The sequence below is a fragment of the Festucalex cinctus genome, chromosome 3, assembly GCF_051991245.1.
Source record: "Festucalex cinctus isolate MCC-2025b chromosome 3, RoL_Fcin_1.0, whole genome shotgun sequence".
NCBI lineage: Eukaryota > Metazoa > Chordata > Actinopteri > Syngnathiformes > Syngnathidae > Festucalex > Festucalex cinctus.
In genome coordinates, this window is record NC_135413.1 from 30,713,728 (window position 1) to 30,729,516 (window position 15,789).

The window sequence follows — 15,789 nt, forward strand, 5'->3', positions numbered from 1 at the left end:
GTGAGCTTCCTTCACTCGAGTGGACCGGCAAGCACAAAGCGGACAGGAAGTTTGGTTCTTTAACCAGATCTGGACAAGACTTAAGTTTCGAATTCCACAGAAGCTGCTGGGTGCAGAAGGCGATCGGAATGGACGACGATTCGAAGCATTCCATACTGTATGTAAGCTAAATATAGTCAGTCGCGTGCTGAGATCACTGAGAGGATTTTTTTGTTTAGTCACGATGACGACTTTGGCTTCCTTTTGTTCCTCTCTGATTGGAGGTAAAAAAAGAAAAAGGTGAACTTAATTAGCTCGTGGACCATTTAATTCGATTTTAGTAACGCATCAGATTTTTATGAAAATTCCAAAATACGGATGCTCATAATGTATTATAATGAAAATTAATGTGGTTGTTGTATCAGAATCTCGTCAGTTTAGTACGCTTGAATGAAAGTCTGAACTCGACTTTTAAATCGTTTCTCCACTAAACAAGAAGTCAAAGTTCTCGCTCTTGTTGCTTTTGTCATAGCGTTAAAAAAGTAATTGGTTGTGTTTTTTTTTTAACTATTTACTGAAATGTCTTGACATCTTAAATCGTTGTTAACGTGTTGATGTTTTGTTTTTTTCCAGTTGGCACAAAACTCAGGAAGTGATGTGTTCAAAGACACTTTGTATTTCCTGTGAAATGTTTGGGTTGTCTTATTTCTCACTTTTTCTCCCTTACATTTTATCCCGTTTTTTGTGTGTGTAAATAATCTGTCTCCAGTCTTTCGATGAAATCTAATTAAACGACATTTATTGAAGACTAACCGCCATCCTCTCGAGCTTGCTGCTCCCTTTTTGTTATTCATCCAGTTTCATCAACGCGCCTCCTTTGTTCATTCATTATTTATTATTTCTTTCATTACCCTTACATCACCCCGTGCTATAAAAGAACTTTTTTTTTTGAGCTTCCAGAACATGACAAGCGTCCGTCTAAGGTTTCCATTACACTAATTTAAATAAAAATCTCTGATGCAACAAAAGGCTCCGTTCTTTGATTTGTTCAAGTCACACAACTTGAAAATTATGATGATGTATGATAATGCCAGCACTCGTTTCATTAGCAGGAGTAGATAAAAACGTGATTGTTGCACATACTGTACATAATGATGATTCCACTCAGACGACAAAAAAAGTAATTCAAAGGTAATTCGTGTTGTATTTTAATCGCTCTTATTAAAATTATGTTCATTATTATCATCATTATTATTAATCAGTTGTTTTAGCAGCAGTTACGGCTGTATGGACCCCTTCCTGGCCTACGTCACGATGACGTCACCGTGTTTACTGGAGGCAAAAACAACCGCTGGAGGCAACGAAGTGCCGCTAGAAGTAAACAACGCTGGTTTGTCTGTTTATTCTATTCTATTTTTAGCAGTTCACTCACATATTAACTCAAATGGCCGTTTTCCGCGTCCTTTCCGACGTGAACTTTATTTGAAAATATGCTGACCGGTGTTTGAACCACACGCCACTGAGGTGTTTTTGCCTCCAGCTAAGCCCCGCCCTTTAAATTGCGTCACATTGTTTACAAACTTCGAAGGGAGTTTATACATTTTTATTTTTTACAGCTGCTATACGTCGACCTGACCACCAGCTGGCAGTACAAGACTGCACAATGACGTGCAAAAGAATGGAACACCGTTCCAGCTTTTTTTTAGGTAGGCCTGCGCGTGCGCGCGACCAGAATGACGCGTTTCAAGTGCCCAGCTGTGCGTGAGTCGTGCGTGCTGACGTCATCACCTCTCAGACGCGATTATGCAAGTGATGTCGCTGCAGATTGTCTTTTCCGAGGGGAATAGAATCCAGACCTCGTTCTTGTTGTTGTTTACTTACTTGCGTGTTTGTTTTGTTGAGCTCATATGAAAGGACTTTATGATTTTATATTTTACACCACAATATCACACACTTAGGTTGTGTTGTTTTTTTTTATAGCCATGTGGAAATGTGTTAACAATATTTTATGGTTGTAAACAACTACTCACACTCACATTCTTTCCTAGGGACAATTAGGAGTCATGAATTAATCTACCATGTATGGTTTATTTTTGGAAAGTAGGAGGATTACCTGTCAGGAAGGCCAAATCGAGAATAGAAATGGAGATTCAAACCCTCTACCAGACATACACTAACCACTTTTTAGAATTTGACCCAATGGTCCCACTTGGCAGTATTTGCCCATCCCTGGTGGTAAACAGTGTCCATGTTGGAGGGAGGGGGGGAATAATTCTTTCCTATTTTTTTCAAACATTGAGCAGACATGATGTTCCCTCCAGATGCCTCCATCCTTGAAATAAAAAAAAACTTTCGTGTCTCTAGCCGACGTCGTCTTGCGTAAGTTTGGAGCAAAACGATTCCTACAGTCTTTAAAAAAAAAATAAATAAATAAAAAAATAAAAATGAGAAAATAACAGCTTCAGACTGGGAAGAGGCGGAGCCATTCTTGACATGCCAGGAGGATAAATACTCGCTTCCTTAAAGTGGGGGGAATTAAAGGAAGACAACCACCAGAAGTTGTTTTTAACTTTTAACACAAGCATGACCTCATCTAACAAAACAAAGGAGGCCTGCCGGTAACCATGGCGACAAGTACTTCAATGAGCTTTGATTAAGAAAAAACTAAACTAAGCCAGGTTGCAATGAGATTTAAAGATGAGCAAACATGAGCGCTTCCTGTTGGGCTTTTCTGAGCCTTTCTTATCTCTGCAGCCAATTGGAGCGCATCGCCTGCAGGAAGTGGCGCCCATCTGAGATCATTATTGATGTTGCCGCCAGTTCTGAGATGTCCAAGAATAAAAGATAACGATGGGAGGAATACAAGCAAACGCAGCCCGGAATTAAATATCCAAACTGTGCATAATGATACAGTGACTATTTTTTCTTTATTTTTTTTAGTACAATTCCATTGCATTTAATTTAAATAATAATGCACGATTAAATCAGTGATTCTCAACCGTTTTGAAAAATACTTAACTCTCCAAGTACCAAATGAACTGTGTTAGAAAAATGTACTAAACAAAACACTGCAACATTATTTATTATTATTTAATTGTGTGATACTTTAGTATACCACTAGAGGGAGCCAATATAGTATATGTTAATCCTGGGTGAGACGATATTTGTTCATGCAGACATTTAAAGGGATACTTTACTTAGTTAGCTATTTTTGGCAGGCAAACATTAATATTTTACCTATAATAAATTTGATATTAACATTATATTTCATGTACGATTAGTACCTTTAAAAACACATTTTGCAACTTGGAGTCGACTGAAAATGACATCACAAGGGAGGTATAACCAATCACAGCTCAGCTTGCGAATGTCACATGACCAAAATGAAAATGAAATCACAAGGGCTCAGGTAACCAATCACAGCTCAGCTTGCGAATGTCACATGACCAAAATGAAAATGACATCACAAGGGCTCAGGTAACCAATCACAGCTTAGCTTGTGAATGTCACATGACCAAACGTAGAAAACATGTGAGTTGTGACTGGTTACCCGAGCCCTTCTGATATCATTTTCTGTCGACAGCAAGTTGCAAAATGTGTTTTTAAAGGTACTAATTGTACATGAAAAACAATGAAAGTGTCAAATTAATTATAGACAAAATATTAACTTTTTATTGCTATGATGGGCTAAATAAGTGAAGTATCTCTTTAAGACTTTAACTATTGCACCCATTTGTACGTCGTCGCTAACCAAAACAGCAGCACTTACCGAACCATGTAAACTAGGGGTGTTAAAAAAAAAATCGATTCGGCGATATATCGCGATACTACATCGCGCGATTCTCGAATCGATTCAATAATAGGCAAAATCGATTTTTTTTTTTTTTTTTTTAGGATTCACACCTTAAGCATGGAAGAATGTTATATGAACGGAACATTAAGCCTTAATATTTTTATTTTAATGCTGTTTAAACATGAAACAGATTACAACCTCTATAAGACTGAAATTTCAGATAAATAAATAATACATTTTCATATAAATCTTACACTCTACAAGCTTACTGATTAGTATTTTCTAAATTTGAATGAAAAAAAATCGCAACAATCGACTTATAAATTCGTATCGGGATTAATCGGTATCGAATCGAGTCGTGACCTGTGAATCGTGATACGAATCGAATCTTCAGGTACGAGGCAATTCACACCCCTAATGTAAACAGTCACTGTGCGCTGACATACTGCATGTTATAAACAGGTTCCCTGCCCAGTATTAAAAATTATATTTGCTTATTAATTGACAACGATTAGCATGTTGTTTTATACTGCACTTTCCCTTGATTATAAATTATTTCGACACACTAATCGTTAAAAATGGAACTAAACTACCTAAACCGAATGAGCATTCTCTCACATGCAGCTGTCCGACGGAGCAGCGGTTACGATTGCAGGAGCCCCCCCCCAACCCGAGGCCATATGCCGCGGTCAGGAGGTCAATATAACAACACGCACTTGCGCGGCCAACAGGGAAGAAAAGCCCAATTCAGAGAGAGCGCAACACTCACATGCTCACGCGCACTCTCGCACACGCACGCAGGCAGCTGGAGGTGAGATAAGTGATTGTGAATTGTTGCCCACTCTAACACGTGTGTATGTCACTCGTGTAACATACATTCATTCATTCATACTCGTGTCACTATTTCAGATATTTATAGTAGTTTTAATTACGGCTGGGTATTGCCGCCAACCTCACGATACGTATCGTATCGCGATACAGGGGGTCACGATACGATACGTATCGCGATACAGGGGTCACGATACGATACGTATCACGATACAGGGGCACGCTACGATACGTATCGCGATACAGGGGGTCACGATAGGATACGTATCGCGATACAGGGGTCACGATACGTACACAGGGGTCACGATACGATACGTATCGCGATACAAGGGTACGGTACGATACGTATCACGATACAGGGGCACGGTACGATACGTATCGCGATACAGGGGGTCACGATACGATACGTATCGCGATACAGGGGCCACGATACGTATACAGGGGTCACGATACGATACGTATCGCGATACAAGGGCACGGTACGATACGTATCACGATACAGGGGCACGCTACGATACGTATCGCGATACAGGGGGTCACGATAGGATACGTATCGCGATACAGGGGTCACGATACGTACACAGGGGTCACGATACGATACGTATCGCGATACAAGGGTACGGTACGATACGTATCACGATACAGGGGCACGATACGATACGTATCGCGATACAGGGGGTCACGATAGGATACGTATCGCGATACAGGGGTCACGATACGTACACAGGGGTCACTATACGATACGTATCGCGATACAAGAGTACGGTACGATACGTATCACGATACAGGGGCACGATATGATACGTATCACGATACGATACGTATCGCGATACAGGGGCCACGATACGTATACAGGGGTCACGATACGATACGTATCGCGATACAAGGGCACGGTACGATACGTATCGCGATACAGGGGTCACGATGCGATACGTATCACTATTTTTTTAATGTAAGTGTCCCAAAGACGTATTTATACGTTATTGGGAGCAAATGAGTTAATAAAGTTTCCCGGTGTGTCTGTGAAAGCTGCTCCTTGTCAGCAGGTGGCAGCAGAGCAAAGGAGATCAACCAGGGCCATCTAGAAAAAAGCTAAACTACTTAGAATTTTAAATAGATTTGTGAAAACTGATGAAACTTAGCTCTCTTCTAATGCTGATTGCTGCAAAACGGAAACAGATAAAAACCTACTTTTTTCCCCTGATGAAAGAAGAGACTTTAATCTTTCTTTTGGTAGGTTCCATGCTTTTATAGCAATTGAAGACAATAATCTGTGGGCCTTGTAAAATCAGTCAAAATTCAGTAAAAATGTGAAAATGGCTGGGAGTGAATGAGTTAATAGGCATGAGCCGATATGAGCAAAAAAAAAAAAAAAAAAAGTATTAAAATTACAGCTCTAAAATGTGCTTATTTTAAATTTGGGGAAATAAAAGGCATTTTTTTCATGTAACACATTCTATTTCGTTTTTAAACAAAATACACAAAAATTGGTACATTAAGACACGTGCCATGTTAAGTTTATAAGTAAATACATGTTGATATTCTTCCTCTGCTTTCATTTTTCTTAGCAAGACACAGTGTCCAATCACTGGTGAGCTATTTTTGCATTAATTGAAGGCAATTAACTTCAAAGACGCTGCTGGTTTTAATTTTTTTAGGTACAATGCAAGCTGCAAAGGCAAACGTTAACTGCCTATTTCGATTTTTTGAGCACACCCCGAGTTTTAATGCCCCGGCTTGACTGTTGATGTTCATGTCAAGTTAACTAGCAAAAACATGTAAGGATTCCGAAATCAACTAAAAACTGGCTTAACAAAGACGACAGAATGAAGGATGTTCAAGCAACACTCTTCAACTTGTCGTTATGGTGTATAAACATGACAAGTTACAATGTTTAGAAATGTGTCCGGTTCGCGTTGTCCAGCGGATAACTGATGAACCCCGTAAACAGGAGTCGATGCTCTCGCCTGTTTTTTTGTTGAGGCCTGTTTAGGTTTGCCTTAACACGACACAGCACACCGAACATGGAGTCGGTTTACACTGGCTTGATGATTTCCTTTGACTTCCTTGTGTCTTGTGTTGTTTGTTTTGGTTATAAAAACATGGTGAGGAATGGCCGAGAGCCAAATGTGCCGTATTATAGCAAGACACATGTCAACACTGCAAAGATACAAAACAACAACTGTAAAAATGTACAAATTCATGGACCACCAACTGGAAAAAAAAAAAAAAAAGTCTCATTTCCCTGTGTACAACCCTGTGACATAAAGGGAAATTAATCATTATGGCATTAAATACAAATATTAAATACATAAAAATAATACTCAGTAATTTAAATTGTTCAATTCTGAAATAAATTACCATAGAGGAGGCTCAATATGATTCAAATTAAAGTAATTCATGTTTTAATGAATTTATTACCTTCATATGTATTTCATTTAATGAAAACAGCGCTCTATAATTAAGTAAATGATTATTGATAACCAAATGATTCATTCCACAAAGAAAAATCCTTATTAAAGAATCATAAAGTTGCCTTTTATTGATCTCCCCGCACGACGTTCCAGTCACAGCATGCTACATGTCATTATGTGAACATTAACGCTTTTACTCCAAGCTAACATTACCCTCAACTCATATGGAAGGATTTATTACAGACTTTTACAATAACATTAACTGTTACCATATACCCTAATTCTGTAACTTTAGCTGTCAGCGTCCTCGTGTTCTCGTCCATGTTTTTGTGTTTTCCAGCTGCACAGCACAATTGAGATGAAAAAATAAAATTGTGACGACATGAGCGCCCAGCGGCCAGCTAACATCTGGAGTTTGTCCACAAAAGCTCGATGGCTGCTGTCATTTTGTCTTAAATGCCAAAAAAACAACACCGTTGGCCGACCACGGTCATGCTAACTAGCGGCTAGCTTCATCCGTAGCCGAAAACGGATTTGAACATTGGTCAAATTGGGGGTTTAATACTGCGTTCAAGCATACTACAAGCAATATTTTACACATTTTTGTTACATTTAAAAAAAGAAACAAACAGATAATCTCACTCAGCGGCACGTGAGGAGACACATTAAGTACTAGCCTTTATGGACTTTAGCATCTTTATTAGCAAACAGGCTAACATTGACACAAAATGGAAGCAGGCATTCTTAGTTTTTAGTATGCTGTATATACATATGTAGTGGTAGCTTAATTAATGGTTACAACTTTGAGCGAAACTGTATGGTAAATGTGGATTTATTTATTTATTTTACTATTTTTATTGTTTGATTTATGTGTGTAAAATGTCAAAGATTCATTGATTTTCATGAGACCAGCGTGATCATACAGATCATTTCCATCTCAGTGATATAAGCATGAAATATTAAGAAAGTTATGACACTATAACCAGTCTTAACCATTATCCTATTTTCACAAGGTTGCTTTCATTGGAAAGCTAACGTAAAACATAAAAAATAAAAAATTATAGAAGGCGTCTAACCTGGCAATAGCATATCCATCTGGTACCTCTCCACAGTAATTTCGTCAGGAAAAGGCGGGACATTCTGTATAATAATTCGAGCTGATTGGACGATGCGACATTCTAAACGTTTGTTTTAACCAATCACGGCCACGGGTGAAAATTTCGTGTTCGTTCTTGCCGAAGGGGGGGAAAGCACAAACATCTTACCATCTTCATTCAACAAGGAAACAGCGAGTAATTCTGCGAGAACAGAATTAATTGCAGCGTACATACATCCATGTTAGGTTTGTTTGTTAGCTCCGGCGTCGGCGCTAGCTTCCTGGTTTCGTCACAGTTGCATATCCCGCCCCCCAAACACAATGTCGCTCTGTGATTGGTCCGAACGGAACGGCGGTACAAGATGTATTCTCCGGAGTTTGTGAACTCACAAATACCGCGAGAATTCATCTTGCGAGAGCAAGGTTAGAACGCGTCAGGAATAGCAAGGAATGAATATAGCGCAGTTAAGAGCCATTTGTAGTTGATAAAATTCATGGTGATGGAAAATATGAGCCGTCACGGTGAGTCAGAGTCATCAAGAGATCTGGCCATCTCCGTGTCCAGAAAACGTGTCTACAGATCAACCAATTTACATGAAATCTAACAAAAATATAATAGAGAGGTGCTTATGGATTTGAAAAATTACCATACTCACCTGGAAGTAGATGAGGTTTGTCAACTATCTTTCGCTACGTTGTGTGGGCAATACCCTGCAGTGGTTCAGGACTTGGCGACGATGGAGCGGTCCAAAAGCAACACAGGCACTGATGTACCTCGAGTCCGCTTTCCCAATCACGTCTTCCACGTACCGAAATAGTGACATCACCAGGGTGGACCCCCGTCACCCCTTCTTCTCAACATTCTTTGTGGGGTTGTCATAACCTTTTGCGTGCAGCTGATTAGTCGGATCGCTCCCTGCAGCCAACACAGAACGACGTTACATCAGGTCAACATGTGCGGCAGTTCCCCATGTTGATGTTGGACTCGCCGAGGTACCACGCTGCAATATGATCCCAGGAAGTGTCTGAGGTGGTCCAAGATGTCACGCATTTTGGGGGGGGGGGGGGGGGGGGGGAACGGTGGTTTCGTACTCGCGGAGATGCCGACATGGCAAATTATTTTTAAGAGGAAGAGTCCTTGGGGAAATTCGCTCCAGAGCTGTCAGGCCTCCGCTGCTTTTCATCACGGCTGTTTCTCTATGCAATTTCCCGACATGAAGTCATCGAGCGAAGTAAGGGGAAAAACATCAGCTCCTCGTCCAAAAACTTGACAATAAGCACAATCCTTAAAGGGGACATATCGTGAACTTTGTTTTGCAGTTTAAAACATTACCCAGGTGTCTTAATAATACGACTTTGACAGGGTTTTTTTTTCTGACAAAATACCCGATGGATCAAGAATTACAGCACAATTTTCACCTTCTTCTAAAGGCATCAACATGACTGAGGTGGTGATCTTGTCTCATGTGAGCTCCTGTTTGCCTCACCTTCTAATAACGACCGCTACCATGACGACATCCAACACTCATTTGCTTGGATGAAGCAAATTGAGTGCATTGTGTAGCAAACGTACATAAAGCTGCCTTGTCGACTGCGAATAGAAAAGAATATGTTATGTTTCAGTTCGGTATGGTTGGGCTTTTGTTTAGTTTTGGGCGTTTAGGTTGTCTGTTGTCCGAGTTTGTCTCCCCTAGTCTCGTTATTAACCTTGTCCACCTGCGTGTGTCTTCCCTGTGTGTTTCTAATTAGTGCCCTCTGCCTGCTGTGTTTCCCAGGTGTGTCCTGTTAGTGTCTCATCCTTTGGCAAAGTTCATCTTACCTTCAGTCGAGTTTACCTTCTTTTAGTCTAGTCTATCTACGTTTAGTCTAGTTTCTTCACGTCAGCTCCAAATCTCCCTCGTGTCCACGCCAAGAGTCATCGTCACGTCTTCCCGTCTCCTCAAGTCTTCTCCACGTCAACCCAGGTCACTTCACGCCAAGTCATCTTCACGTCCACGCCAAAGTCTGTCCACATTCATCTTGCCAAGTCATCTCTACGCCATGCTCAGCCTTCTCACGTTCAGTCCGGTCAATAAAGTTCATCTCACTCCTGTCATTCCCCGTCATGTTTCCCCGCCATTGGGTCCGACCGCAACCACTTCGTAACAGAATCAAACTTTGAGGTTTTTATGCCAGCAAAGTGTTCGGAATTGCCTGTTTACAGTTTAAACTAGGGGTGTGAATTGCCTCGTACCTGACGATTCGATTCGTATCACGATTCACAGGTCACGATTCGATTCGATACCGATTAATCCCGATACGAATTTATAAGTCGATTGTTGCGATTTTTTTTCATTCAAATTTAGAAAATACTAATCAGTAAGCTTGTAGAGTGTAAGATTTATATGAAAATGTATTATTTATTTATCTGAAATTTCAGTCTTATAGAGGTCGTAATCTGTTTCATGTTTAAACAGCATTAAAATAAAATATTAAGGCTTAATGTTCCGTTCATATAACATTCTTCCATGCTTAAGGTGTGAATCCTAAAAAAAAAAAAAAAAAAAAAAAAAAAAAAAACGATTTTGCCTATTATTGAATCGATTCGAGAATCGCGCGATGTAGTATCGCGATATATCGCCGAATCGATTATTTTTTTTAACACCCCTAGTTTAAACAGTAAATATCTAGCAAATTGTGATCCTAAAATACGTCAATTTCATTCATTTCAAACTCATCTTACAACATTTCAATGAATCACAGACAATCGGTTCCAAAAAAGTGCCTAAGGTTTGACCCAAGTCTGTAATTAAAAGCTCACACCCTTGAGTCAGTCTTCACACTCCTGGATTGATGTGATTCATTTGGTAATTTAAACTTGGGTGCGTTTCCAAACAAACTCAATTTGTCCGTGAACGGCGTGATGGTAACTTTATGTAGCGTGACAACGGATGAGACGCTTGACTTACCCGAAGACTTGGACGCCGGGTTTAGCACGTCATCTGTTAGCAGCATGTCTTCTTTGATCAAGATGTCGATCTTCATGTTAAGTCTTCCTGGTCTACAACCTTGCGTCCAATCAGGGACGAGAACAATGTAACGGTTTGTGACGATGCATTTTGGTTCACTTGGAATTTTAAACTTTTGAGTCGTGATAAAACCAGCGGATGGAAAGAAACAAGTTTATGGTGCAGTGCGCTGAAAGCAGCCATCGCTATCCGTCTTCTCTAAACATAAGTGCACTCAGCACTGAACAAAATGAAAAGTAAGTCAACATGAAAGATGTTGCACTTGTGAAGAAACACTAAAGCACACGTTTGTTCTGGCCACATCCTTACTAAACTTTGAAAGAAATACGAATAAGGAAAACATTGCAGCTATCACCAAATTCTGTTTTTGTGCGTTCTTTAAAAGGGTGATCCCAAGGTCATCCTGGTATTAAATTTCATCTCTGTTCTTTAGCTCAAGCTAGTCCAGTTTTGTTTGGCTGTTGTCTCTGCAGTCCTTTCGACACGCCGACACTACGCGTGCTAGCCAACTAGCAAAATGCGCGCTCGCCAAAAGAGTCCGTCTTTGTGTATCAGCTCAGACTCGGAGTGACCTCAAAGCATAGCGGGAGAATCTTCTTCACTGCCAAAACCTCTGCTTGTTTTTATTGTTTTTAGCTCGAAGGCAAAGTGTGCTTATTGCTGCTGCTGCTGAAGGAAATTCTGTTAGACTGTGATTCTGTTTCAAGTTAGACTATTTTAAGCATTTTGCACACAGTGATGATATGACGATGAAGCGACATTTGATATAACATCATGATATCTATGTGACTGAAGAACTTACATTGGGCTTTTGAACATTAACTCATTCACTGCTAGCTCACTAAAACGTTTCAGGGCATTTGGACTGATCTTTCAAGACTCATAGAATTGTGTTCTGTGACACCAAAAGAAAGAGCAGATAGTACTTTCACCAGAAAACAAAAAAAAAACGTTTTGAGGTTTTTTCATTGTTTAGTAATCAGCAGTAGTCGGTACAACATCGGTTGGTTTCACCCAAAACACCGTGTAGTAAACGACAACAACGAAAACAACGTAATTCATTACAGATCAAGGTGTGTGACGCCGACTCACGTCATGGAGCAACATGGAGTTTGTCACTCATTCTAGGAGGATATCGTTTCTCGTGACGGCGAAGCATTGTCGTTCTGGCTTTAGGTCCCACATGGTCACTGGTTCACAGTAAATTCTGTTGAGTAAATTGGACTCTATTTAGAATGGGACCAAATAGACTCGGTTTTAGACTCAAAATTTACTCTACAGCCTTCTGCATATACCTTCGATGACAACAAGCCTCATTTTCCCAGTGATGGAACCAGTAATGGTCCATTAGCATCCCATCAAGCTGATATTTTCACTGCATAAACTGAGTCTTTCGCATCCCCCAGTGAGATAATAGTTGTCAGTGGAATGTTGTTTACAAGGTCCTTGAAGTACAGACTGTGTTTCCGAGGAAATTACTGCACGCAGGCAGACACTCTGGCACAACTCGAGCAAATATTCACGTCTTGGCCACTAAGGGGGCATATACGTTGAACAAAAATAGTTAAAGTTACATAACAATGTAGAATCAGAACAAAACTGAAAGTTCATACTAAAATGTCCCACACAAGGCACAAGTTTATTGCTTTCATTCCTTCCAGACTTTCCAATTTCATCTCCAATTTTTGACTTCTACTCACAATACTGCACAAGCAATCAACCTTCGACCGCAATTGGTCATCATGTTGCACATAATCCAAAATCATAGGAAAGGCTGAAGGCTGAAACACGGATGGTTGCAAGCTACTGCAGATGAAACAAAACAGTCGAGATTTGACTCCTGAGAATCATCAACAACACGACCGAACGATCCGACGGATAAGACGCGTGTTGCGTGAGAGCCGTGTGGCGCGTTTTCACCCTTGTTGACGCATCTGTCAACAAGAGGTTTCTTGTGAAATCCGAAGATCTTCCGGATAAGTGCTGAGTCACTACAGAGGTTGTTTAGAGGGCATCATCCCGCATGGAAAAACACCACAAGTCTGACAGCAAAGAAAGAAAACGTGAATAGTTTCATATTTATTACGATTATATATGTATTTATTATTCATTTGTTTAAACTTTGTTTAAAAACTACAACATTGGGCCAAGTCCTGGATCTGATGGGGCACTGACCCATTGCTCCTACTGCAACATTGATGTTCATAAGACAGATAGTAAAATTTTACATAAAATACAATGGAATGCTAATTCATAGCGCTGCTAATATTAGAACGAGTCCCACTATTGACTTTGTCATAGTGGAAAAGGTCATAAAAACCGCAAAGTCTGGGGATGGCCTAAGGCTTATTTGCACTGTACTGTGTGCATGCACCTGCTGTTGACATCACAGGCCCAAGTGAGGTCTTCGCTGGCGTACAGTTTTTTTTGTTGTAGCTGTGACCATTTAGGAACATCTGGAAGGAGTCAAGAAAGTCACGACTGGTTCAAATCATGTTTGCTCTCGATTTGGAGGGCAGCGGGTCCAGGAGGTTACCCAGGCTGCATTGTTCTACTAGGCTGAAACCAGCAGAGGCACTCAGTATAATAATTACTATGTATTAAATATGAAATACACTTTGGTACAACTGGGGAAAAATTCCACCACAAATGCTAAATGCAGTGGGGGGCCATCAAAGTTGCCCCTAATATAAGATAGATAGATAGATAGATAGATAGATAGATAGATAGATAACATAGCTAGGCTACATAGCTGGCCTAGATAGGCTAGCTAGCTAGAATAGCTAGGCTAGAGCTAGCCTAGCTAGGCGAATAGCTAGAATATCTAGGCTATAGCTAGCATAGCTAGGCTATGGCTAGCATAGCTAGGCTATATAGCTAGAATAGCTAGGCTACATAGATAGATAGATAGATAGCTAGATAGCTAGATAGATAGATAGATAGATAGAATAGCTAGGCTAGCTCACTAGCCAGCATAGCTATGCTAGCTAGCGAACATAGCTAGGCTATATAGCTTGCATAGCTGGGCTATTAAGCTAGCATAGCTAGGCTATAGCTAGAATAGCTAGGCTATATAGCTGAATAGATAGCTAGATAGCTAGCTAGCTAGATAGATAGATAGCTAGATAGCTAGCTAGCTAGCTAGATAGATTGATAGATAGATAGATATGTTGTTAAATTTTCAGCAATTTACACAATCTCTAAAAGAGAAATGCTCGCCTCTTCTGATTGAGATTTTCACCATCTGGTCCTGCACACGCTCAGGAAGAAGAGTAGGAGGGGAGCAGAGGTCACGCCAATGTCACCAGGGTCGCTGGCTTCAGGCATGAGACAACAAAAGTGTCACTAGGTTGCATGTAGCGCTTCACATGTCAAAAAAGTTGCCGTGTTGCGCTGTTGGCTGCCCAAAGCTCAACTGCGGGAAAGGAAACAAGGAAAGCGGTGACGACTCAACGTTTGCCACTTTTCCGTCTTCTCGCAAAACTATGCAGACGCTCTCCTAGTTTCTTCACTCAGCAGTTTAATTTTTTTTTCTACACACATCTGCTGCCACATCTTAGCGCAGTCGTAATGGTTTTACCAGGTGCCCTCGCAGCAAGGACGCAATCCAACACTTTTTTCCCTTCGGAAGGGACTCGGTCAGACAAGGGAGCACTTAAGAATGCAAAAAAGTTTGCGGACCACCTCAAGTGTCCAAAGGTATGCAGCGAAATCCATCCATCAGTTTTGTATACCATTGATCTCATTCGGGTCACGAAGCAGCTTGAGTCTATCTCAGCTGAATTTGAGCTTGGACAGGTCGCCAGCCAATCACAGTGAATGTTTTGAAACTGAACATGGAGCTGCCAGTTTGATACGTAATTCAAAGCGCTGAAATTATTTGGGGTAAATAATCGTTACTTTTCTCTTCGACCGGGCTAGTGATGGGAAAATGAAGCTGCATGAAGCACTTGCGATATTTTTTTTACTCCTCTAGGGGGCGCTCTTGGATTTAAATATAAAGGCTAGTACAATAGAAAATGGTTACATTTCCACTGCAGCTTTAAACCAAGAGTGCCATCTTGTGGAGTCAAAAAATATCACAAGTGGCTAGCTGGATAGCTAGATAGAATAGTTAGGATAGCTCACTAGCCAGCATAGCTATGCTAGCTAGCTAACATAGCTATATAGCTATATATATAGCTAGCATAGCTAGGCTATATAGCTAGCCTAGCTAGCTAGAATAGCTAGGCTATAGCTAGCATAGCTAGGCTATATAGCTGAATAGTAAAAAAATATCACAAGTGCTTCATGAAGCTTCATTTGTCCATCGCGCTGGAACTGACCTTTGACCTATACTATTTCCCTGCACATATGACCAAATTTAAACAAGTGTGATTTAAAAAGAATAGCAGCAAAAAAAATATTTGATACAGCTTACTAATAAATAGAGGAAATTATTTAATTTTCCATGATTTCCTATGGCACGTTGTGGTACTTGAAAGGTGACCTTAGAAGACCTTTGTTGGTTTTGCTAACGATAACAATAAATTATAAGGAAGGAACGAGTAACTTTGCAGAGGTGTGTGCTTGACATCTTCAGGTATATCTTATATCCTCTATGGTATTTGCTCCACTTGATGACATTTCCTCCTGTGAGCAAAATGACGTCATTGCCACTCCTCATCTTAC

General features: G+C 40.4%; 1 long non-coding RNA gene across 2 annotated transcripts; it reads left to right on the forward strand.

Moving 5' to 3' along the window:
- The first annotated feature begins 1,104 nt into the window (after nucleotides 1-1,104).
- LOC144016411 (uncharacterized) lies at nucleotides 1,105-10,236 on the forward strand. Of its 2 annotated transcripts, none has more exons than XR_013282906.1 (4): nucleotides 1,105-1,170; nucleotides 1,251-1,369; nucleotides 1,596-1,685; nucleotides 9,886-10,236. It is a non-coding gene; the product is annotated as an uncharacterized LOC144016411 (long non-coding RNA). The 2 variants fall into 2 exon arrangements; XR_013282905.1 differs by having other exon boundaries at nucleotides 1,254-1,369.
- Nucleotides 10,237-15,789: the final 5,553 nt, after the last annotated feature.